We start from the raw sequence: 26,185 nt of genomic DNA, 5'->3' as shown, positions 1-26,185 counted from the left end.
TTTTTTTTTTTTTCTACACACCATTAATTTCTCCCTCCTCTCTGCATGTATGCGTGTATTTATAAAGAAAGATTCAATTGATTTATAAATAATTTTTACTTTAAAAAAAATACTGTTTTAGTTCAGAAGACACTTCAAATATAATTATATTTATGCTTTGTCATAAAATTATTTAAAAATATTAATAAGCAATATTAGTAACTCCAGAACAACTAAACACCAATGGATTTGTGTATAATAATGCCTTAGATGCAACAACATACCGAGACCCAGGTATGGGGAAACACATGCATTCATCAGTCATTACTTACACTAGGAAGTAAACTTGGTTTAGTTTTTGAGGATGGACCACATGCAAGCAGTGCAGTAGCACACAACTTGAACTAAACTTGGTTTAGTCTCTGTTTGTTTGCTGAGAAACTAGACAAGAGCAAAGTCAGTTGGCATAGATCTTTGGAGCCGTCACCAACATCGCTGCATCATAGCTGCTGCAATCAACCTCTGCGAACTCTTTGCATTTGATTTGAACGACATGACTCTATTTTTGAAGAACATATCCTTAATCTTCGATTCTCCGATACGTCGTCGTTTTGCTTCGTCTCTGTCACCTCAGGCATCGATGTATTTGCCAAAGATGAAGGAAGTAGGGGGAATATTCTGGAGTGCTCTACTTCGTTTTTCTCTTTTCTAGGTGAAAAACTCACTAGGCTATTTTGAAAAAAAAAAGTCAGCAATGGTGAATTTTCAACGAAGCCTCCTCGGCGAGCATCTCGCTTCGTCTTCGACAAATGGGAACAAGACGCACGATTATGATGTCAGTGAGATGAACTTCAACACGAACATGGTCATCATCCTTGCCGCTAGCGAAGACGAGGAGGGAGGGAACCCAGTTCTACAACTCCATCCACTTTATCTGGGCAGAGAGATGTTTCCAGTGGGAAGGTGCAAATCTCGCTACATGAAATAGAGAGATTTGAGGATTTGCAACAAATTCACTACACCAATTAGCGAGATTTGCCCGCCACGTGTCAATTATCGATTGCCCTTATTATTTAAACCTCGTTGGATCAAATAGTAAGATTACGTGAACGTCATTTTGGGAATAATTTTTCTGAATAGGATATTATTTAATATATTATTATAAATTAATAATAAATTGAAAAAAAACACATATATTGTGTCTCTCTAATATTCTGTTCTTACTGTTGTTGGTAGGGTCCAAATCGTTCCTTTTAGAGTGTTCACAAGTAGAATTTTGGATTTTTTTTTTGGTGGATGGTGAGTTTCGTACTTCTCTTTTCTACCCCACATTTCAACGCCTCTTTGTTGTGAGGGGGAAAGTTGGTGGGTCCTGCTACTTTGGAGGGTTTTCAGTGTTTCACTCTGCAGTCTGCCGGTGGTCGAACAACCTTTGATTTGGTACGCAACCCAATCTCTCTCTCTCTCTCTCTCTCTCTCTCTTTGTGGATATCAGATATGTACTATTTGCAGTGCCGATGCTTGCTTAATTTACAGGGACAGGGAGATGCAACTCTTTTATTGAAATGTTAGGGTTGAAGGAGATGTGTTTGTTGTTTTAAACTTAAGACATGAAAGGGGACTTTGAATCTTCGAATGTTAGACCCACTTGTGGGTTCCCACTTGCAGTTTTGTTTTTTTGTCTTTTCTTTTTGGAAATGAACTTGAGACATGAATTCTGCATAAGACATAAGGATGTCATTTTCAGAAGGAATAATTTGAAAATTTCTTGTTTATGGGTTTAAAATTGTGATTTTAGTTAATGAAATGAAACCATCGGATTGGGTGGGTACTCTTTGTCAACAGTGCTCATCTCTGCTGTCATGTCTTTCTGCTAGCATGTTCATATTTCTATTACCCTTTGAAACATTTATGAGAAATGGGTTTTCTGTGTCCTAAGATTGACACGAGTATAGACGGAGTTCCTCTTAGAATTGTTGTTTCTGAAATTTGAGTTAAATTCACCTGAATTGCTTATGTAAAATCTTCATCCAAAATCCTATGAGAGAAAAGTGATCATTTTTAGTGTCTTATAAGATAAACCCAATAATTTGACTTGTTTATTTGTAGTACAGTAATGTGGGTTCTTGAATGTGAATGGGAGACAATGTTGCATATAAACAATGAGATGTAGTGGATATTGCCAAGTGAGGAGAACCCAGTAATCCTGAGGAGCTCAAGTGTCAAGTGGTGCGAGGATGACATAAGGATGATGCAAGATTCTCTAGAGAGAAGCTTTGGATTAGAGAGGATGAGGAGTCTATGATGAGAAATGAGAGCAAAAGAGGGAGCTGCCATGGCGTAAGAAAGGAGCTATTTATAGTGCTAGTTAGGGTTTTAAGGCTATTATCCAATAAAGGGGGTTATGATTGTGCAAAAGGCGTTGACTGCCATAAGGTGAAAAAGGTTTAATGTTAATGAATGGTTTAGAGGACACATAGCCAAAAAGAAACAAGAAGAAAATACCACATGTTGTGGGTGACAAATGACAATTTGGTTGGCTAAGGGTGGGTTAAGGCGGTCAGGCCATCCTTGATAGATGGAGTTACAAGCGGAATCACTCATGTGTTGGATTGGTCCCACACATGTGGTGGGACCCAACTAATAAAAATAAAAATAAAAATAAAAATAAAAGGGAAGAAGAGTAATGGAAGTTAATCATTGCACAGGGCATAAATTCTTGGTTGTCATGCCAAAGTTTTCAAGGCTAATTAATTAGTTTTGGTAAATGGAGGCATATATGTCTTTTCAAGACACTCATGTTGACTTTGCAACTTGGTGCTTTCTTCCTTGAATTGAAGATTCCTTGTGTGATATGCATAGCTTAGCTTCCCAAGCATGTAAGTTTCAAAGTCATGTCTTGAATTTGGGTATAATTGTCTACGCAATTGTAGCATGGTCACTTTTTTGGGTTGTTGGACTTTATATGCATGTAGGGTCTATATAAGGAGTGGGTCTCATTTCCATGTGGGTAGAGTAGAGTGTGAGTGTAAGTGAGAGAGAGTGAATTGTAGAAGGGGGTTCATCTTGGGTTCTTCCTCCTACACAAATTTCTTTTCTTGGGTTCGGAAGGGTTGTGGGTTTTTCACAATTGTGGGGAGAGGAGTGATTAGGCCTGGCAAAACGGGTCATGACCCGTCGGGTTATTCGGACCCGTCTATTTAAAACGGGTTCGGGTTTAAAGAAGTCAACCCGTTTAATAATTGGGTGGGTCACGGGTTGACCCGTTTATAAACGGGTTCGACTGGGTTTGGCCGGGTCACCCACCGGGTGACCTGTTAATTTGGATCCTTTAGATATATAAATTTTAGTTCAGCCTTCCCTCTTCAGAAGCGATTCTAGTCTCCACCCAGCCAGGTAGCCACCCACACGACCACACAAAAAAAGCCCTAAGTCCCTAACTCGCAACGCCGACCGCTGCTCTCCTCTCAGGCTCTCAGCTCCGACTCTCTCAATCCTCTCCTCTCCTCTCCTCTCCTCTGGACCTTTCCCTAACCCGCGACGCCGACCTCTGCTCTCCAGTCTCCTCTCAGGCTCGCAGCTCTGACTCTCTCAATCCTCTCCTCTGGACCTTTGGTGCACTGCTACGCCGCGGCCCGCAGCTCTTCTCTCAGTTCTCACTCTCTCAATCCTCTCCTCTCCGGCTCTCCTCTCAGTTCTCACTCTCTCAATCCTCTCCTCTCTGGCTTCCTCTGGTGTGTTGCAACGTGCCGTGGTTCCGGTGCTGCGAACAATCCACTCACGGACCTGGATCAAGCCATACCTCCAGCCTCCAGTCCACACCTCCAGGCTCCACCGCTCCAGCTTCAACAATCCTGCATTTAATAAATTTAATGTAGTATATTTTTTGTAAAAGTTATTTTATATGAATTTTTTTGAAAAATTTTAAAATAAATAAATTATATTTTTAAAATGGGTGACCCGTTATCCGCCCGTTTATTAAATGGGCGGGTTAGGGTTGGTATGTGTGTGACCCATTTAATATCAACCCGTTTATGACCCGGCCCGTTTATGAGCTGACCCGTTGGTGACCCGCCCGGACCCGGCCTGCCCGTCCGTTTTGCCACCCCTAGGAGTGATACTCTTTTGTTGTATTTTTAACACGCCTTGATAGTGAACTTGTTGGATTGCCTCTGGACGTAGGCCTAGTGTAGAACTACATAAATTTCTTATGTTCTTTTATATCTTGTAATTTTGTTATCTTTTTATCAATTATGGTGTAGGTGGTCCTTGTGGGCCAACACTCACATCAACCTAGGACTTGGAATAAGTCAAGGGATCCCGCCATGTATTCTATGATCAATTCATGGAGTGCACGGATGGTTTGGCTCCTGCAAAGAATATGAAGTTCATTATTAGTAAAACAAGCAATTAATATTCAATTGCCATCCAAAATTTAATATGATATTATGTGATTTGATTGAGATAAAAGAAGGTATCTACAAACTCAAACACTCTTTGACACTATACATGTGATCCACTTTGGGGTAGTTGAGGGTGAACTATGGTCTCATTGTGGGATATTTGAAATGTAGCGATTATATATTATATATAAAAGAAGATGCACATGCCTTATTTGGCCTCCAAAGACCACTATCCTAATTTTTGATAATTTTGCATTAAAAGGGCCTAAATGTTTCCACCAACTGCTTATAATTATTCCAATTTGCTAAAATTATTTCCAATTGAAATGGAAACTCACATTTATTAGAATCTAAAATGAAAAAAAAAGGCCCATAGATTTCTGTCAAATGTTTTTTTTTTTATTTTTGATTTTTTGATTTTTAATTTTTTGGGAATATATTATATTTGACTTGAGAAGCCTCCAAATCACAATCCTTGCACTCTCATTAGAAGTTAAATATTCTCTCATTCAATTCCCAAAGCTTGGCTTCACATTCTCAAGCATCCAAAGTGCAAAAGGATTATTAAAAAAAATCTTAAATACATAGGTCTCTACAGTAAATTGAAAGTATTTTGTTTATGCTATGTTTTCAGCAATCATTATTATTTCAGTTGTAAATTTTTGTTAGTTATAAAGCAGGAAAAATATTTGTTTTCTTGATTATGATTTATTAAATGATAAATAGGTTTGAATTACTATATCTTTAGCATAAAGCACGTACAGACAAATTCACAGATAAGAGTTTATGTAAATTCTTGGTATTGATGCTTGAGAACTTTGAAATGAATTGCTACAATTTGTTGATGGATGTAAGTGTCAAGTTATATAGAACCACATTTGAGTTTCTGTAAATTTAAAGTGTATGTGAAATGTTTAAAATGTCAAAGAAATGTTGTTGGAAATTTAGTAGTCCATTATTGATTGTGGTTTAACACACATCTAGTTGAATTTATTTGTTTGTAAAATGGACCATAATTAACAAACTTGTTTGTATGATACAAGAGTGGGGACACTGCTAGGAAAGTTAAAATGGGCCACCTGGGGGGGGGAGGTAGCAGGTTGTTGTGAAAATTCGCAAGTGCATGAAATCGTAACAAGTAATATAGTGATAAAGAAGGATTTCGAACCCACGAGGACTATTTACCTATTAACTATTGACATTTTTCTAATTCTAAATTATTTGAAAATCAAGAAAAGTGGTGGATTTTGAATTTGAAAAACAAAATAAAAACAAATAAAAGTAAATCAACTAAATATTTGAAAAGAAGTTTAACCCAAGAAGAAAACACTAAGGTATTTGACTCACCTAACCAATCCAATCCCAAATCCTAATCATGCAATCAATCAATTATCATCTTATTTGACGGCGAAATATATAACTTATCTAAGACCCTCTCTCGAGTAGAATTAGAATTACCCAACATACGATAACTTGTGATATGTCTATGCGAATTTAAAAGCGTTTTGAGTACATTAAGATTAATAATATTTCACATAAAAGCCGGACAAATCACGTTGGCACATTCCTGTCTTTTGTTCAATTCGTGGCATACATCATATGAAGCTAAACTACATGTATCGTCTCTCGAATTAACATGTACAACAAATCATTCAACTATTGGCCAAATAATTGAAAGCATTAGACTCAATGATGCATACACAAAAGGAATGATAAAATTATGATCACATAGAAATGAGATTTGGAATTGTCATGGAGAGGTTACATCGTAGCCTTAGCAATAGCAATTAGCTCATAATAGAATTAAAACAAACCATAATGATTCTAGAATTCATAATGAAAATTGTACAAAGAGAAGATGAAAGAATTAAAAAGGAAACTATAGGTGGATTGAAAATCTCAATCGTCAACATCTCCAATTTGGCCTCTCTCTTCTTCTTTTTCCAATCTTTGAATTCCTCTTTAATGGTGAAGAAAATCCTTTTCTTTTTTCCTAGCTTCGAATCCCCTCCTTTTATAAAGCTCTGGTCGTCCTCCCTTTTGTCTCCCCAAAACAAGATCATCCAAATCTCCTCCTTTTCTGCCGCCACCTTGATGTGCAATTTTATCTATCGAGATCTTCCCATCTTCGAAAATCTTCAACATGAAAGTTGTGAGATTTTTTCTTAACTTTCCGTAGATACCAAGATCGCCCTTTTTGGAGTTTTGTAGCAAAAGTTATGTTCCAAATATTGAAGGGCGATTCAGGAAATTCGAGAGAGGAATTTGAGTTTGAAAAGGGCTTTTGATGAAAAGAATTTGAATTTGAAAAGTAAAGTTTACTCCTTATCCCATGACTCCTTTAATTTATTCATTCCTAAACAAAAATAAACAAAATAAATCAAAACTTTAATAAATAATAAAATTAAACACAAACTAGCATAAAAATAAGAGTGAAAGTATGACAAAACTTGTATAAAAATTAAACACATATTGGGTAACTATCACTCCTACTAAGTGGACTTGAAATTTGTTGAATCTGAAGAAAAGTAGAGAAGACCAAAGACACATGACTTGAAAAGCAAGGGAGAAAGGCAGTCGCTAGTCTTGAAAAGCAAGGGATTGGTCTAAAACATTGTTTGCATGGTTACCATGGTCCTATGTGAGTTTTCCTAATTTGATAGATTTTTGGCTACTTTCTTTGAAGGAAGAAAGTAGAAAAATTCCTTCAATTTTGAGGGTTTTGCAGCTTTCCTCCAAGTTGCTAATGTTTCTTGTAGTCACATCTTACAAGATGGTAACTTTTATTTTTGTTGGGTGAGCGATTTTCTCTTATGGGAGTTGAAGATATCGAAGTGTCAAATGAATAAAGTTAAGGGCATTGAAAACTTGGAATCTTTGATATCTGACATCCAGTTAAGTGTCCAAACCTTTGTGGCATGAGAAAAATAGTTTATGCAAGGAAACTTTGGGACGTTCAGATACATGGCCTTTGGATGAATAGTGATCTTTTATGGATTTGATTGTTGAAGTTTACAAAAAGAAAAAATTGAAATTGACATTGAAAAATTGGGATTTGACTATGCTAAGTATTAACAAAAGTTAAATTATTCTTTGTTCAGATCCATGTTGGGCATTACGGCTTGGTAACCAAAACGTGGATGGTTTGAAGATGACTAAATTAATGCCTTTTAGCTTTGCCCATTCCATTCTGAGCCAAACATGAGCTGCATGGTTGTGTACTATTTGGTTCAACCATAGACCAAATTCAACCAAAGTGAAATTGGTTTGGTTTGGTTTGGCTTCATATAATGAGCCAAACTATATATGTGCTTATGTATAAAATACCAAATAAGTATATAACATTTTTGTGTTATAATTATATATAATTTTTGAATAAATAGTTATATTAATTATTAAACCAAAAACTAGACCATACCAAACTGTACTATTTTGGGTTGGTTCTGTTTGCTTTCTATGTAAGTTTGGTTCACCAAAAAAGGCCAACTGGACCAAATCAAACATGCACACTCTTACCTGTAGCTATTCTTGTGTTCCATATGCATATCTTGCCTTTTGATAGATGTTTGCCAGCTAGGTTTATGGTATCAGAGGCTGCAGTGTCCGGAGATAATCTTATCCTGCTCTTTTTGATGAATGAAACTATAGGAATTTTGTTCCAACCACATCTATGTTTACTGCACAGAGGATTGTTTCGGTGCTATAGTTCTCATTTTCAGATTTATATATGCTGTCTTAGAGCAATTTGGATGAATTTTCGTAGGGCATGGTATTTGATTATGGTTCCTGCAGTTTGAATGGTTGGCAGTGAGTACTTTGGTCAGTTGGTGCAGTATGTGTATGCTTTTGTATTTTACATGTAAACACAATAATTTGGAGACATAATTGAGGATCTCATGTATTGGAATTGGAATGAGCTTAATGCCATTCATATTGATGGTATGCTAGCTAAAATATGGTAAACTTTAGCGTAATGTAATTTCAATTGCATCACATGGACACTTAAAGTGAGTGAAGTACTCAAAGAGACGTGGCAGATAGCTTCTACTCCTAGTTTTGGCTATTATTTATTCAGATGTTGCTAATGATGCTTGTAGACACCCCATATGTCTGGGGCCTATATAACACAAAATTGGGAAAAATTAATAAAGTGAGAAAATACAGGAAAATAAAAAAATACAGGGAAAATGAAGTTTTTACATTGAAAATTAAAAAATAAAACATGAAAGGAAAAAAATGAAAGAAAAATGGCGGGCCAGCATCTTCTGCTTCAAATCTGCAAGCACAAAAGGAATTATGCAATTAGGCATGTGGGAATTGTGAATTAAAACATGTGAATTAATTTAAATAAATTTGATTGATTAAATTAAGTGTTGATTGATCTAATCAGTGTTAAATTGAGTAATCCTTAGACCTATAAATCGTGGGCTTTTGAGGGAAAGAGGGACACATAGAGACAGAAACATAAAGAGTAAATTGTTTATTGAGAGTTTTTGAAAGAATTGTATCAAGAAGAGCTGGGAGTTGATAACAGAAAGGTTGAAGGAAGGGTGGTTTGAGGGGCAAGTGCAGCAAAAGGGAATTCAAGAGGTTTGGGTAAAATGAAGAATTGCAGAGTGGAGAATTCAGAATAGAAGGTGAAAGATTGGCAGAGAGGAATGCAAGAAGGCTCAGGCAAAGGAAGAGGAAGCTGCAAAAGTCAGAATTTAGGGACAAAGATAAATTCCAAACCCGAGTGTTGACTCGGATCTAACTCAAAAACCAGAGTCAATTGGACCCAGAACCAAGTCAATTGACCTGAATACCCAACTCGGGTCAGACCCAAACTCTTTGACCCAAGTCAATCTTGATTTGGGTCAACTTAGCCCATTTCCCTTCTCTTATTGCCCAAGTGGGCCTTATTTTAATTTAACCCACTCCCTAACTAGCATGCGGCCCAAATGTGCCTGGTTCAACCTAGCCTAACTTGATTCTAGCTAGGCCTAGCCCAAAACCAACTCGAGCCCAATAAGCCCAAGCCTAAAATTAAAAACTAAGCCCAAATTGGGCTTAACCCAATTAGGTTAGCCAAGACCCAATTGGGTTGGCCTTAGTAAGACAATTCGGCCCAAACTTAACTAATGTAATTCACCTAACCCAACTTAAACTTGACTAGCCAAACCCCAATTTTAACCTGAACCTAAGTCTGAATCTAACTTGGGCTAGGACCCAGGTCAATCAACCCTAAAATCCATTTGGATCCTAGGAAAATGCAGGAAAACTCAAGAAAATTCATCACGTAATAAAAAAAAAACAAAAAAGGGGTAGATACTCATCTTATGGGTTTGGATTTGTTGCTCTTTGCTCTTGTGTTTGAATCGATGCCTACAAAAGAAGAAAATCAGGGAGAGATTTAGCGAGATCAAAAGAGAGAAAACAGAGAGAATGAGAGAGTGAGAGGCAGAGAGAGAGATTTGTGCGAGAGAAGAGAGAAAACAAAGAGAAAGAGAGAGAGAGAGTAAAAGACAGATTCGTGCGAGAGAAGAAACAGAGAGGGAGAGAGAGAGAGAGAGAGATACGTGTGAGAGAGAGATGAAGAGAGAAAACAAAGAGAGAGAGAGAGAGAGAGAGAGATAGAGAGTAAGAGAGGTATTTAAGACTTCACCTATAATAGTTTTGAGGAGGTTTTATCTAATAAGATCCCTTCTTTTGGAGGTCTTATTATACATTCCTAAATTGCACCTTATTTAATATTTTCTTCTAATGTTTTTGTAGACACCCCATTTTTTCTGTGGCTTATATAACACAAATTGGGCAAATTTCATTAATTCCATAAGATGAGAAAATATAGAAAAAAAATTATGAATACGGGATAAAATGAATTTTTACATTGAAAATAAAAAAATAGAAAAGGAAAAATGAAATAAAAAAAAAGTGGACCAGTATCTTCAAACCTGGAGCACAAAAGGAAATCCAACAATTAGACATGTGGAAAATATCAATTAAAAACACGTGGGTCAATTTGAAATAAATTTAATTGATCAAATTAGGTGCTAATTGATCTAATCAGTGTTAAATAGAATGATTCCCTAAACCTATAAATAGTGGGCTTTTGAGAGAAGGGTGGACAGACACGGAGATTGGAACATAGACAAATAAAAGTTGAGATCTAGAGTAAAGAAAAGAATTATTTGTTTGAGAATTTTGAGAAGGAGTTGTGAGAGTCAGAAAGAAGAGCTGAAGGTTCTAAGGAGGAGCAGAAAGATAAAGGGTTCAGAGGCTTGAATTGTGGATGCAGTGAAGTAGTAGCAGTGGTAGAGTTCAAGAAGGCTCATATAATAAGAAGAATTGTAGAGTGAAGAATTCAAAATAGGTTGGTAGTTAATTTTGCACTGTTTTCTTTTAAAATTATTAGCATATGCTGGTTTTCAAATTCTGTAGTTAATATTTTAATAGAATAAAAATTTCTTTCCTGAGAATATATCAAATAAGATTTTGGAATTTGACCCAAATATTCAAACTCGAAATGCTAACCCAGATCCAAGTACCCATACCTGATTACTCGTGATCCAACCCGAATACAGGTCAACCTGACCTCGGGTCCTAAATGGTTAACCTGAAGACCCAAGACCTAGGTCCAACCTGGACTTGGGTCCGTTGACCTTTAACCCTAACCCAACAGCCCAACCATTTAGCCCATAAACCTACCATTTTATAATCGAAACCCATGCTCCTAGCCCAATAGGCAGCTCTAACCTAGCCTAGCCTTCGACCCAAAAACAGCTCCCAAAAACCAAAAACCAACTTGCTTAGGCCCGATCTTAAACCCTTAAGCCTAATTAAACCTAACTTGTTTCAGCCCAAACAACACTAAACCCTAGTTAGCTTAACCTAACTCAATCCCCTCCTAAACCTGTTTGGCTGTTTGGTTCCCTAGAAAATCCAAGAAATTTTCCAAGGAAAAATCAAATTGAAGCAAACAAGGGAAAATTAGAAGCAGGGAGAAAGCGGATTTACCTTAGGGTTCAGGTCTATGCTCATGCTCTCTGCCACTAAACTTCATTTGGGAATCTACAAAAGAAAAAGGGAAAACGATTAGAAAGAGACCCGCGAAGAAAGAAAGAGAAGAAATAGAGAAAGGAGAAATTGGAGAAAGAAAGAGAAGAAATAGAGGGAGGAGAGAAAGAAAGAGAAAAAACAAAGGGAGAAGAGAAAAGATTGGAGAAAGAGAGAAATTTGTGAGAGTGAGAAGAGAAGAAATCAGAGAGAGAGAGAGACGAGAAAAAAAAGAAAAGAAAAGTTGAAAAAAGTTTTAAGTAAGATTTAAAAAAAAAAGTTTATATATATATATTAGTGGTACACGTGTCACCGTATGGATGGTGACATGTGGTACGCTCAGGATTGTGTGTTGAAAGCGACATGGCGCAATCCTGACCATCCAATATGTGTTTTAGAAAGGAAAAGAAAGAGGAGAGAGAAGAGAAGACATCAAAGAGAGGGAGAGAGACGGGAAAGAAAAGAAAAGCTGAAAAAAGTTTTATGTTAAGATTTTCAAAAAAAAAGTTTATATATATGTTTTAGTGGGACACATGTCACGTGGTACACTCAGGATTGCGTGTTTAGGAAGCAACGTGGCGCAATCTTGATTGTCCAATCTGTATTTTCTTTGGACGGACAGATCGCTGCTACGTTAATGATCCACGTCAAATCCCCATAATGAACCAAATACTACCAGAACTAAAAAAATTCAAAAAAGAAAGAAAAAAAATAAAAAAAAAGGTGGTGCACGTGTCGCCACTGCTAAGTGACACGTGGCCACTTTTCCCAATCGAGTCAAACCTGGTTTATATCGGTTCAACCGATATGACGTTTCCGAACCATCGATTTATTTATTTAATTTTAAAATTGATTTTCAATTTTTAAAAATTAAAAAAATAGTAAAAAAATCAGAAAAAATATTTTAAAAAATTAGAAAAATAGATAAAAATTATTTAAGCTATTTTGACTTGAATAAAAAATGGGGAAATAAAAATGCCAAAAATGAAAAGAAAGTATTTAAAGATTCTAGAAAATTTTTAAAAATAATATTGAAAATTTTTTCATAAAATTTTGAAAAAAATCTTAGAATGGTTTAAATACTCTTTTTGATCAAATTTGATGAATTTATTATCTATATGTATTTTATTTTTGTGTGTGTGCGTCCCAATGATTAAACATAGGGTAAAGAGGTATTTCAACCTCACCTATATTAGTTCGGAGGGGGATTTATCTAATAAGATCACCTTCTTTGGAAGTGTTATTAGACATTCCTAAATCGCACATTTTTTTATATTTTATTTTAAAATTTTAAAATTTATTTATTTAGTTTGTTTATTTTTATTTTTATTTTTTAAAAAGAGTTATAAGACCAATTGATTCATTTTAGGGATTATTCCTAGTTAATTAGGTACCGTTCGTAGAACGGGTGTAGGGGGTGCTAGTACCTTCCCCTCGCATAACTAAACTCTCGATTCCAATTCTAGTAAATGCAGACTGAGACTACTGGTTCTTTGGGCTTAGGATTAGTCTAAAGACCAATCAGCAAGTAGTAATTAGGTGAGCTAAACGCACCTAGGTAAATAACAGGTTAGTGGCGACTTCATCAAGATTTTAATATTATTATTCCTCGCCATTTCGGACCCTTCTCCGGGACGTTCAGACAGCTTGGCGACTTCACTGGGAAATTAGATAGTCAAATCATTAATTAATAATGAATTGTCCCAAATATGAATTTAATGGTCTTTTTGATTGCTCCATGGTATTTTACCTGTAAATATGAATAATTGTTGTATACTTGTGAATATTTTACCTGTGCATATAACTCTTATATGTATGTTGTGAATGAATGGATAAGTATGTGTAGGGTGTGATGATGTGTTGGGATTAGGGAATAGGCTTTTAAATCCATCTGACTACACACACTTTCATTAGCCCTATACATGGACTTTACCCTTTTAGGAATAGATAGGGGTGTAGTATGGTTAGCTCTCATGAGACGTCTTTGGGGGTGCGTGAACCACTCCGCTCAGTCTGTTCTTTGTCCAAGCCCATTGGGTAAGGATAGAGGATATTCTTGGAACCTATTGTTAATAGGAATAGAGTTTGAACCACACATATTCGAGTCTAGCTTCTTCCCTTGGGATAGAGCCTCAGAGAAAACCTGTAAGTGATAAATCCACTTGAGGTTGGGACATGAGCTTCATCCTTCTTCATATGACTTAGTCTAGTTCTTTTTGTTATATTTGTTTGAATTCCTTTGTGTTGCTTCCCACATTCTACATTCATTCTAGGCATATGCACTACTTTGCCAAAAGTCTTGAGTAGCCCTAAATCATCTCATGGATAGCTCAGTAGTGGCGTACAAAGAGAAAGAAGCCGAAGTACAGTTGTATTCTGAAGACCAGCAAATACATCTGGGTGATAGTTTGAGCAAAGGAACTAATGTGATGCTGCAAGCTCGGGTCAGGGTTTATACCTGATCAAATTCTCTAAAAGAGTTGAGGACAATCTGGGCAAGATGGATAGTTGAAAGATGATTGAAATTCTCTCAATTATATTGTCACGTTGGATTCTTGTTGCATATAGTAGTGAACCTAGAAGTAATGAGCGTTTTGGTGGGTTTTTTGAATCCTTCTTATTGCTGTTTCACCTTTGAAGGGATAGATATGTCTCCAATTGTTGAAGAATACACATCGTTGCTGTAGTTGATGAAGTTTCATACACCTTATAGGATGTATAGACACAATCCTAAGGTGTCATTTAGAAGAAAGATATGTAAGGTAATAGGGATCAAAGCTTAGAAAGTGAATCAGCTGATTGAAAAGGGTGTCAAAAAAATCACTTGGGAATGCTTGAGGACCCTAATGTAAGGAGAAGAAAAATAGGAAGTCCACATGGGTGTTTTGGATTTTGCTATTTATAGAAATGGTTATCTTTCCTAAAGAATTGGGATTTATTGATCAAGAAGTAGTTTCTTTTGTGGCCCAAGTGCAAAGTGGGACTAACCCAATACCTGGAATAGCATAAACATTTCAATTTCTTAATTATTGTAAAATAAAAGGGAAGGGTAGATTGAGATTTTGTGTTTCCTTGCTATACGTCCGGTTTATAAGCCATTTGCTATGCAAAGAGGGTTACTTCTATTCTATCTTCTCGAAGTGCTTCGAATTCCTTTAACTAATTTTGAGAAGGCTAAATGGGAGGAGCAACCGAACAAATTTGAATGGAGTGAAAGGATGCGAACGTGTGTAACGAGGGGATTTTTGTGGCAAGCACCATGGATGGGATACGCTAATATGTTATACAGGTGTGGAGACTTTTCGGGGGGGGGGGGGGGGGGGGTTTATTATTAGGCCCATGGGGAGGAATAGCCCATGCTTCCCTTATGTTCCGAAGACAAGTAGGGTCCTTTCAGTTCATACCAATGGCACATGGTTTGACTGGTTCATAATTTGCTTATGGTCAGGAAGGGGCTTAGAACCAGATAGCGAAATTTGTGGCAGCCTAGAAAGTCATTCATTTGGTAGATTCAGGTAGTTGTATTACTAGGGTTTGGGGAGATAATGATAGTTGGTGCTCTAACATGGTTAATTTTCAAGTTATATATTTCCAACTACCAAGGACTCAAGAGGTTATACTTTTAAGACAAAATTCTCAATTATTGCTCAGTCTCGTATGGAGGAAGCTCGAGAAATAGAATGGTTATAGGAAAAGACTGAATCGCATAAGAGATTTCGTTCAACTGAGGAAAGAGCTATGGTGGCTGAACGAGTGTTCGACAGGCGAAGCGAAGGGAATATGGAATAATTCTTAGGTGTCAGAGGAATGTTAAGTAGAAAAGGGACATGTGCTTGCAAGCCAAGGAAGGAATGATAGCCTTTAGGAAAAAAGAAAAAATACTCCAAACAGAAGCCAAGCTAAATAGAGAATTATTAAGAGCCATGGAATCCGAGAAAAAAGGAAAGTCCCAAATCCTCTTGCAGGAACTTGAAGCCTGATTGCAAAAAATGGGACAATGAATACAAACAATTACAAGCCAAGTATCAGGAGGTCATGCCTTATGTACAAAAGGCACGATATTGGGAGGTTGAGTTTCTATCATTGAATCATCAAGGATTTGAGGTGACTCATTAGGTGTAGGGAGCTGCTAACATAGCACGAGTTATGGCCGAGAAAATGAGGTAGGTGGAGCATAGGGTATCCGAAACAATTCAACTCGAAATTGCAAAGACTATACATGATGTACATCAAGAGTTAGGTTGGTTCGAGCGGTTTCATTAAAAATGTGTTGTGTAATAAAGCTAGTTGTAAAAAAAAGGAAAAAAAATGAATTTGTTTATATTTTCTTTAATGGAGTAATGGAGGGATTTTCTAAGAATTTTGGCCAAGTGGTTGTTAGGTTGTGTTGCATAAGCATTCTTACATTTCATGCATAATCATACATACATGGTCCTATAAAATGTGCTCAGTTTATACAATTGCTTACAGAGGGAAAAAGAATCAATTGATCAGAGTTAGTGATAGAGCTTGGATTTTTTTGGAATTCAACATTGAGCAACACATTCATCCTTGTAATACCAGACGAAAGGCCAAAATCATGGGTGAGCATTTGGAAAACTGCATGATGGGACTTGAGCAAAGCCATGAGGAGATTAGTAGGATGTTCAGGAGATTAAGGAGCAAATGAATAAGTTAATGGAGATGCTTACTACCATGAACAAGGGAAAAATTGTGCAATCTCTAGAACCTGTAATTGAAGAGGGTCCATGATTTCCACAAGGATTCACTCCAGTCAGTGGACATCCGCCGTTACAATCAATGAATGTGACAACAGGTTTAGGTTCAAGCACGTACCCATTCATTCCAACTACACTAGTTTCAAGGATCCAATTGATGGGGAATACACAAACACCGCCAATCATAATTCTTTATATCGAAGAAGGTATAATAGTCAAGGAAACAATTAGAGAATAGACCCTTAGCTTGGAGGTGAACCGTAAGCATAAAGTATTGGAAGAGTGCTTGTGAGCCGTGGAGGGTACAAATGTGTTTGGATCGGTAGACGCGTTTGACCTATGTCTAGTGCCTAATGTGATTCTACCCTCGAAGTTTAAAGTCTCAGATTTCGAGAAGTTTAGTGGGTCAAGTGTCCAGTAATTCATTTGAAGATGTATTGTCAGAAAATGACTGCGTATTCCGATAATGATAAGCCGTTAATCCATTGTTTTTAGGATTGTTTGACTAGGACAACCATGAGATGGTATATCTAGTTAGACCGTTCAAGGATTCACACTTGGAAGGATTTAGATCATGCCTTCATTACCCAGTATAGGCATGTGATTGAGATGGCTCCCGACAGGTTACTTTACAAAATATGGAGAAGAAGACGAGTGAATCATTTAAAGAATATGCATATCGATGGAGAGAAATGTCAGTACAGGTTCATGCTCTGGTTGAGGATAAGGAAGCAATTTCTTTATTTGTCAACACCCTCAAAGATTCATATTTTGGCCATACTATTAGAAGCACTCCCCAAAATTTTGCAAATTTGGTAACCATCGGAGAAAGAATTGAAAGGCATTTAAGATGGGAAGAATGAGCAACTCAAGTATTGGGTAGGGAACTGTGAAAGAAGGAATAGGCAAAAACAAAATGGGGAGGTACAAACAATGCAAGGTCATCCTTATGGAGGAGGAAATGCCAAATAGGAAAGGATGCTCATTTAATAGAATTCCATGCTGGGTTGGAAGATTGACTAGTATTCAACTTCGGTGGTGGATCAATTCGACACAGAAGTGACTGTGGAAAACTAGATTAATGACTGACATGTGCTTGAGTATCCGGTGGTGATGAAATAAATGAAATTTTAGGGATGTTTATGAATTCCTTCATCATTTTCAATAAGAGGACAACGTCCCATAAATTCTTTTTGTTCAAATTATTTTGAATTTAAATGAAATAAAATGCATTTCAGTCTTACCTCATTATATTATCCTTTGACTGTCACTTTTTGCCAAATTTTGTTTGATTTTGCTTGTGTTTCGTGTAGGGATATAGGAAATAGTTTTGCCAGTATGGAAGACTTGGAGTCGATAATTGGTTTTGAGAATCCATTCAATGGGGCAGGGAAAAAAAAGCGGGAAAAAAAAACAAAAAAAATGAAAAAAAAAATAAAAAAATGAAAATAAGAAGAATGAAAAAACCCTTACGATTGGTGCTTAGTAGGAATCCCATTCCAACAATGCGTCCTTAATAGTTTTAAGGAGATGAACTAGTCTAAAAAAGGATGTTGACAATCCAGAAGGATCCCTGTGGGAAATGGATTCCAATTTATAAAGGGTCTTATCAGGAGAAGCATTGCTGTTAGCTGATATAAATGGAGATGACCTATCACACACTATCATATTTTGCTTGGTGACATGTGTGCCTTTTTCATGAGATCAATGAGCAAGGTTCCTTGACCTTTTATTCTAAATTATGGTTAGTGTCTTAGGATGAAATGATTGTGTTCTGATCAAATGATGGGTGACCATCTTTGGGCAACCAGTATACCTAAAAGAGCCGAGCAAAACATTGATTTACCACTTGGTAACCCATTTGAGCTTTAATTTTAAACTAACTTTTTCTTAAAGTCAATTTGCCAAAAATTTAACCAGGGTTTGTGTCCCTTCGTGTCTGGCAATTCATTTGAGGCAATGGTTATTGCCAAAAGGATGACAGGTCACCTTTCTGCTACTCAAAAGAAAATCAAACAAGAAATCCCTAGCTAGCTTTATTGAGTCTGAAAAATTTATTTCTTGAATACACCGTCAAAGGATCACCCCTCCACACTTGGGCAATTTCAAGAAGATTAACGTAGAGCCCCAAGTAAATCCCAAATCAAAAGGGGAACTAAGATTCCTTCACAAAGGAAAGGCAAAAGATATAGGAAAAAAGGGAAATACAAAAAAAAAGAAAAAAGAAAAAAAGAAAAAATAGGAAAAAATGATCTGGGGCATACTTTATAAGTGATCCTTGGCTAATGTTACCCTAATAAAATTGATGACTTTGAGCCTTATTAAATCTTTTTCTTTTTGAGCCCATACCCCAACCTACATTATGGTCCAAAATGAAAGTCTTGACCTGATTGGTATGTGTCAGTACCTCAAATGAATTATCAAGCTCATTAGATTTTGAACTACATTATGAGTTGATCCTAATAAGGTGCGTAGGCAGCTTGTTCAAAGAACAAGTTCGGTCAATCTTTTGCACCACAAGGGGCTTAAATGCCATTTTGGGGAGGGGTTTGTTGAGCCTTAGTTTCCTTATTTTTCTGGAAACTTGTATCCCTAGCATACCTTTCGTTCCGTATCTTAAAGTCCACTCTGAGATTGGAATACTGATCAAAATACCTGATAAGATACTGATTACAACATAGGATGGAAATGTTGGAATAGGCTATGGAACACAAGTGAAGATGGGTACTATTGGAAGTTGGTATCAAATTTATAGTGAAATAGTGAAGAAGTGGATGCAGCAGATGGGCAGTATCAGTTCTACTTCTTCCTATAAAGAAAGGGAGTCGGCGGTAAAAAAAAAATAAGGGTGTTTGCTTGTTGATTTGATTTTCTAGGTTAGTATCAAGGCTGCATAGGCGTCAAAATATTGGTAAAGCCACTTCTTATGAAATAAGCACGGAAATTAGGTAAAATAGACAAGTTTGAGCATCTCATTTGCATCTCTAATGAGATTGTGTTATCTGATTGCATACTTATTCATTTAATTTTAAAATGATTTAAACATTAAGAATGCAGTCCATAGATAAGTGTTAGTGCCAGGATAATTTGGTGAAGCATTGGATAATCAACATTCTTGAGATAAAATTGAATAAACTTGATCATAAGTGCCCTGGGGTAGATGACATGCCTAGTTGTGAGAAAACAAAATCCAGGGGGACTCACATCAGACAATGCGAGTGGTGTTTTCTGCTCACGATCATCGTTTATTGAATAGGGGCATCATTGGCAAAACATGAACCTTCTTCTCCACAGATTGAAATTTGAAAAATGGTGAGTAAAATTGAAGATTGGGTTCAGAATCTTGTCTGTTGATTGGATAGGCGTTGGCATACCTGCAGGGAAGTTGTGCGTTTTCATGCATTGCATGCATAATATCAATATTGATAGGAAGAAATCCACATGCATTTTGTAAAAATCATTGCATGAGTTGAGTTAGAATGTGTCCTTATTCCATGCATCATCATATTCATATCATACAAATTTCCTGCATAAATTTTGTAAGTAATGTTCATTCCACTTCTCACCCCTTCAATTAATTGTTTTCCACAAATTGGAATGATTTGCATTTTTCTTCGGATACTTGGGACATTAGTTCCCAAATTCAAGTAGTTATTTCCAAGTAGTTCCATCTACTTTTGATATTTGGGACATTAGTTCCCAAATCCAAGTAGCCATTTCCAAATTGTTCTGCCTACTTTGGATATTTGGGGCATTAGTTCCCAAATCCAAGTAGTCACTTCCAAATTGTTCTATCTACTTCGGATGTTTTGGGCATTAGTTCCCAAATCTGAGTAGTCACTTCCAAATTATTTTTTGTACTTCGGATATTTAGGCATTAGTTTCCAAATCCAAGTAGTCATTTCCAAATTGTTCTGCCTAATTCAGATTTTTTGGGCCATTAGTTCCCAAATCCAAGTAGTCACTTCCAAATTGTTTTGTCTACTTCGGATATTTGGGACATTGGTTCTCAAATTCGAGTAGTCACTTTCAAGTTGTATTGGCTATCTCAGAGGCATGTGCCAATGGTCCTTGTATTGGCTATCTCAGAGGCATGTGCCAATAGTCCCCATATCTAAGTAGTCATTTTCAAATTGTTTTGGCTATCTTAGAGGCATATAGCATTAGTTCCCAAATTCAAGTAGTCGTTTCCAAATTGTTTTGGCCGTCTCAAAGGCATGTGACAATAGTTCCCAAATTTGAGCAGTCACTTCCAAGTTATCCTGGCTATCTTAGAGGCATGTGGCAGTAGTTCCTAAATCTGAATATTCATTTTCAAATTATTTTGACTATCTCGGAGACATGTGATATTAGTTCCAAAATCCAAGTAGTCCCTTCTAAGTTGTCTTGGCTGTCTCAGAGACGTGTGACATTAGTTTCCAAATTTGAATAGTCACTTCCTAGTTGTTTTGGTTATCTCAGAGACGTGTGACATTAGTTCCCAAATATGAGCAGTCGTTTTCAAAGTTGTAATGACTTATCTACCTTAGTGGTACGTGGCATAGTTACCAAACCCGTGGTAGTGATCTTTTCATAAACTAAAAGATTTACACTTTGTAAGTTTGTTGAGTTGATCTAGATTTCATGCATCTTTGTAAATTCATACATTTTCTTTTGATAGGGTTAAGGCTCAGTCCAAAATTTGTGTCTTTTATCTTTATAGATTTGTTACTGTAAAAGGTCATGAGACAGGTCTTCTTGTCATCTTAAGTAACAAACCTATAAAGAGGGGCATCTATAAACACCCCATTTTGTTCAGGGCTTATATAACACAAATTGGGCAAATTTCTTTAATTCCATAAAAAGAGGAAATACAAAAAAAAATTTTGAATACAGGAAAAAAATGAATTTTTACATTGAAAAAAAAAAAATAAAAAAAGGAAAAATGAAATAAAAAAAGACGTGGAATAGCATCTTCAAACCTGCAAGCACAAAAGGAAATCCAGCAATTAGACATGTGGAAAATATGAATTAAAAACATGTGGGTCAATTTGAAATAAATTTGATTGATCAAATTAGGTGTTTATTGATCTAATCAATGTTAAATATAATGATCCCCTAAACCTATAAATAGTGGGCTTCTGAGAGAAGGGTGGACAGACACGGAGGGAACACAGACAGATAAAAACTGAGATTTAGAGTAAAAAAATGAATTACTTGTTTGAGAATTTTGAGGAGGAGTTATGAGAGTCAGAAAGAAGAGCTGGAGGTTCAAAGGAGGAGCAGAAAGATAAAGGGTTCAGAGGCTTGAATTGTGGAGGCAGTGAAGAAGCAGCAGTGGAAGAGTTCAAGAAGGCTTGGATAATAAGAAGAATTGCAGAGTGAAGAATTCAAAACAAGTTGGTAGTTAATTTTGCACTGTTTTCTTTTAAAATTATTAGCAAATGTTGAGTTTCAAATTTTGTAGTTAGTATTCTAATAGAATAGAAATTTATTTTCTTAGAATATATCAAATAAGATTCGGGAATTTAACTTGAATATTCATACCCAAAATGCTGACTCAGATCCAAGTACCCATACCTGATTACCTGAGATCCAACTCGAATCCAGGTAAACCTGACCCAGGTCCTAAATGGTTGACTTGAAGACCCAACACCCAGGTCCAACCTGGCGTTGGGTCTATTGACCTTTAACCCTAACCCAACAACCTAGCCATTTAACCCATAAACCTGAGATTTCATAACCCAAACTCATGCTCCTGGCCCAATAGGCAGCTAACTGTTGGCGTGACTCTTGCAATTAGCCAGCTATGGAAATCTTAGATTTAGGAATTCCTTCATTCAAGGGTCAAACATGATTGTAGCCGTAAATATTGTACAGACATCGAATAGCTTCCTAAAATAGTTTCTTGTATCTCTATATCTTGTACTCAATTTTATGGAAATGGGACGAATGAAAAGTTACGTTTGACATGGTATCAGAGCATGATCTTGGGTTCCCTGTTTTTTGATCAGGTAGGGGTCAAGATTTTGCTCGGCTTTCATGGCTGACTCCACCGAAAAAATCCTGGATAATCTAACATAAAAAATGACGGAGGTTTTGTCAAGGGTCTAGACCTCTTCCTCTCCCATCACCGATTCCCTGATGGTTCCAATCAGTATCAAGTTGGATGGTTCCAACTATGGATTATGGTCCCAGGTTGTTGAGATGTATATCTCAGGAAAAGACAAACTGGGATAGATCAATGGAGACTACCCCCAACCTCCAGAAACCGACCCCTCCTTTCGTAAGTGGCGCATTGAGAATGCCGTGGTGAAAGGTTGGTTGATCAACTCCATGGATCATTCCTTGGTCGTGAACTTTATTCGCTACCCAACGGCTAAGCAGGTATGGGATTTTGCTACCACAACATACTTCGATGGAACTGACACCTCGCAGGTATACGAGCTCCGACGTTGTGTATCTCGAATGAAACAAGCAGGCGGATCTATAGAAAAATACTATAACGATCTACAGGGTTTGTGGCGAGAGATCGATTTTCGCCGACCGAATTCGATGAAATGTGCAACTGACATACAAAGCTACAACTCCATTTTACAGGAGGAGCAAGTATACACTTTTCTTGACAGACTAGATGATCAATTGGATCATGTTCGGAGCGATGTTCTTTGTCTGAAACCTTTCCCTTCAATTGAGCAGGCATATGCTCACGTTCAAAGGGAAGATCTTCGACAATCTGTGATGATATCTGGAGCAGAAGCAGTGGCTAGTGGTGCTGTTATGGCCATCAAAGGCGTGAAATCTGGCCAATCACAAAAGTCTGGGTCCTCCTCACGATTCAAAGGTCATTTTGATGGGAATAAATGCACTCACTGTGGGAGTACAAAACATACTCGGGAAACCTGTTTCAAATTACATGGCTACCCAGACTGGTGGCGCGAATTACAAGCCCGAAAGAAATGAGATGCTCTTGCAACTAAAGACGTTCCAGGTCGAGCAGCGGTGGCCACGGCTGAATCTCAACTCTCTTTTATTCCCATGGCTGAACCATCTACCTCAACCCCAGATCAAGGTAATTGTGGTCAAATTTTTTGCAGCTCTACTACTAGGAATGATGGTGCCTGGATTATTGACTCCGGAGCGACGGATCATATGACATTTGATCCAAATGACTTCTCCAACACAACTCAGCCACAGAGGACTTGCATTGCCAATGCCAATGGGGCCACTTACCCAGTCACAGGGGCTGGAACCGTGCCCCTGTCTCCCTCTCTCTCTCTCTAACTCACACACTTCTTGTTCCATCTCTCTCCAACAAATTGATGTCTGTGAGTTAAGTTACTGAAGAGCTTAATTGTAATGTGCTGATATACTCTACTTTTTGTCTTCTTCAGGATGTTCTCAGCAAGGAGATTATTGGGCGTGGTACTAAGAGGGGGGGACTGTACTACCATGATGACTTCAGTCCAGGCAAAGCAAATCACACTCACCATCAAACCAGTCGCCATAAACTACAGATTTGGCTATGGCATAAGCGCTTGGGGCACCCGTCGTTCGGCTATCTCCGGCATCTACTCCCATCTTTATTTTCCCATTTGCAAAATGTGGACTTTAAATGTGATGCATGTATCAAGGCTAAAAGCCAACGAGTTTCTTATCCAGTTAGCTTGAATAAAACTAATATTCCGTTTGCATTGATACACTCTGATGTGTGGGGACCATCCTCGATACCTACTTCCTCTAGTCACCGTTGGTTTGTAATTTTTGTCGACGATTGTACTCGAATGACATGGCTCTATCAGCTAAAAACCATAGGCGAAGTTTTCACCATTTTTCAAGCATTTCATTCCATGTTTCAGATTCAATTCTCTTCCAAGATAAAAATTCTTCGTTCCGATAATGGTGGCGAATTCATCAACCAAAGCTTTCTGGCCTATTTCAAATAACATGGTCTCCTCCATGAGACCTCATGCTCTCAAACACCACAACAAAATGGTGTCGCCGAGAGGAAAAATTGGCATATTTTGGAAACATCCCGTGCCCTACTCCTTGGTTCAATGGCCGAGTTGCCATTGGGGGGATGCTGTGGCTACTGCAATGTACTTAATCAACCGTATGCCATCTAAAATTTTACACTTTAAAAACCCCTTACAAATCCTCTCTACTCATAAATCCCTTCCCTCAATATTGATGCTTCCTCCTAGAATTTTAGGGTGTGTTGCTTTTGTCCACCTCCACAAGAATCAACGTACCAAACTGGACCCATGTGCCGTTTGGTGCTTATTTTCTAGGATATGGTTTACATAAAAAAGGCTTTCGTTGCTATGACCCCACTACCAACCGAACCTATATCATCATGGACGTTACATTTCTTGAGTCCGAGAATTTCTATCCTTCACCGGTACCCAATTCTTCCCTTCAGGGGGAGACTCAAGTAGAAGAGACGAATTGGTTGATGGCCCCCATAGGTGAGCATGGAATTGGAAATAGAGAGGTTGAACCGCATGAGGTACCACCAGAGATTGACTATGTCGAATTGAGGAATGACGAAGTCGAAGAACCTGGAAATGAAGAAGCCGAAAATGAAGAAGCAGAAAATACAGAGTACCCTCAGTCCCCTCACTCCTCAATACCCGAAGACCCTCCTCCTCCTGAGAATGTCCTTGAGGTAAGTACTCCTGCTGCACCTTTACATGCTAATATTTTGGATTCCTCTACTGGTTATGTGTTGCCTTTTAGACACAATCGTGGGAAACCGCCGAACAGATACAACCCAGATGAAGAAGGAAGGAAGTCCAAATACCCAATTGCAAATTATGTATCTACTCAAGGTTTGTCCAAGCCACTCAAGATTTTCACTCAAACACTATCCTCCTGCCATATTCCCAATAGTGCTGAAGAGGTGTTATCTGATCCAGAGTGGGCGCAAGCAATGCAAGAAGAACTAGAAGCCTTAAAGAAAAATAATACCTGGAAGTTGGTCCCATTATCGAAAGGAAAAAAAATAGTGGGATGCAAATGGGTGTTCTCTATAAAGTACAAGGCTGATGGATCAATTGACCGATACAAGGCGAGACTTGTGGCGAAGGGTTTTACCCAAACGTATGGCATAGACTACTCAGAAACCTTCTCACCAGTAGCTAAACTGAATACTGTTTCTTACTATATCTTGCAGCAAATTTGGACTGGCCACTACATCAACTCGACGTGAAGAATGCTTTCCTTCATGGCAACCTTGACGAGGAGGTATACATGGATATCCCGCCAGGATATACAGGATCGACTGGGAACAAAATTGTTTGTGAACTGGAGAGGGCATTCAGCATTGTATGGACTAAAATAGTCACCGCGAGCATGGTTTGGCTGACTTAGTTTAGCTATGAGGAAGTATGGCTATCGTCAAAGTAACTCTGACCATACTCTCTTCCTGAAACACTGACAAAGCAAGGTGACAACATTAATAATTTATGTGGATGATATGATAATTACGGGGGATGACGTTGATGAGATCTCGAGGCTTCAAGAACAATTGTCTACTGAATTTGAAATGAAAAACTTGGGAGGGCTTAAGTATTTTCTGGGAATAAAGGTGGCGAGGTCAAGAAAGGGCATATTTCTCTCTCAGCGGAAATACATACTAGACTTATTAACAGAAATGGGATTACTAGAGTGTAAACCTGTGGATACGCCGATTGTGCAGAACCATAGGCTTGGAGAATATTCGGACCAGGTGCTAGCTGATAAGGTGAGGTATCAAAGACTAGTGGGGAAGCTCATTTACTTATCTCACCCTCGTCCAGACATTGCTTACGCCGTAAGTGTGGTAAGCCAATTTATGCATAATCCGAGTGAAGACCATATGGGTGCCGTAATTCGAATTCACCGCTATCTAAAGTCATCACCAGGAAGAGGACTAATGTTCTCCAAGAATGCTCATTTGAAGATTGAAGGGTACACGGATGCGGACTGGGCTGGGAATATCTTGGATAGAAAGTCTACTTCAGGCTACTTTACATTTATTGGAGGAAACTTAGTTACATGGAGGAGTAAAAAGCAGAAGTTGGTAGCATT

The 26,185-nt window shown here is 37.6% G+C and overlaps 1 long non-coding RNA gene across 2 annotated transcripts in view; it reads left to right on the top strand.

The window, feature by feature from the left end:
- Nucleotides 1–1,250: 1,250 nt before the first annotated feature.
- Nucleotides 1,251–26,185, top strand: part of LOC131152655 (uncharacterized) — a 31,945-nt gene continuing 7,010 nt past the window's right edge. Inside the window, exon 1 of one of the 2 annotated variants that reach the window (XR_009136074.1) lies at nt 1,251–1,419. This is a non-coding gene — a long non-coding RNA (uncharacterized LOC131152655). The remainder of the gene's footprint in view (nt 1,420–26,185) is intronic. The other variant, XR_009136073.1, reaches the window with a different exon arrangement.

This window comes from Malania oleifera, chromosome 4 (genome assembly GCF_029873635.1).
Source record: "Malania oleifera isolate guangnan ecotype guangnan chromosome 4, ASM2987363v1, whole genome shotgun sequence".
Taxonomy (NCBI): Eukaryota; Viridiplantae; Streptophyta; class Magnoliopsida; order Santalales; family Ximeniaceae; genus Malania; species Malania oleifera.
This window is presented reverse-complemented; position numbering and strand designations above follow the sequence as displayed.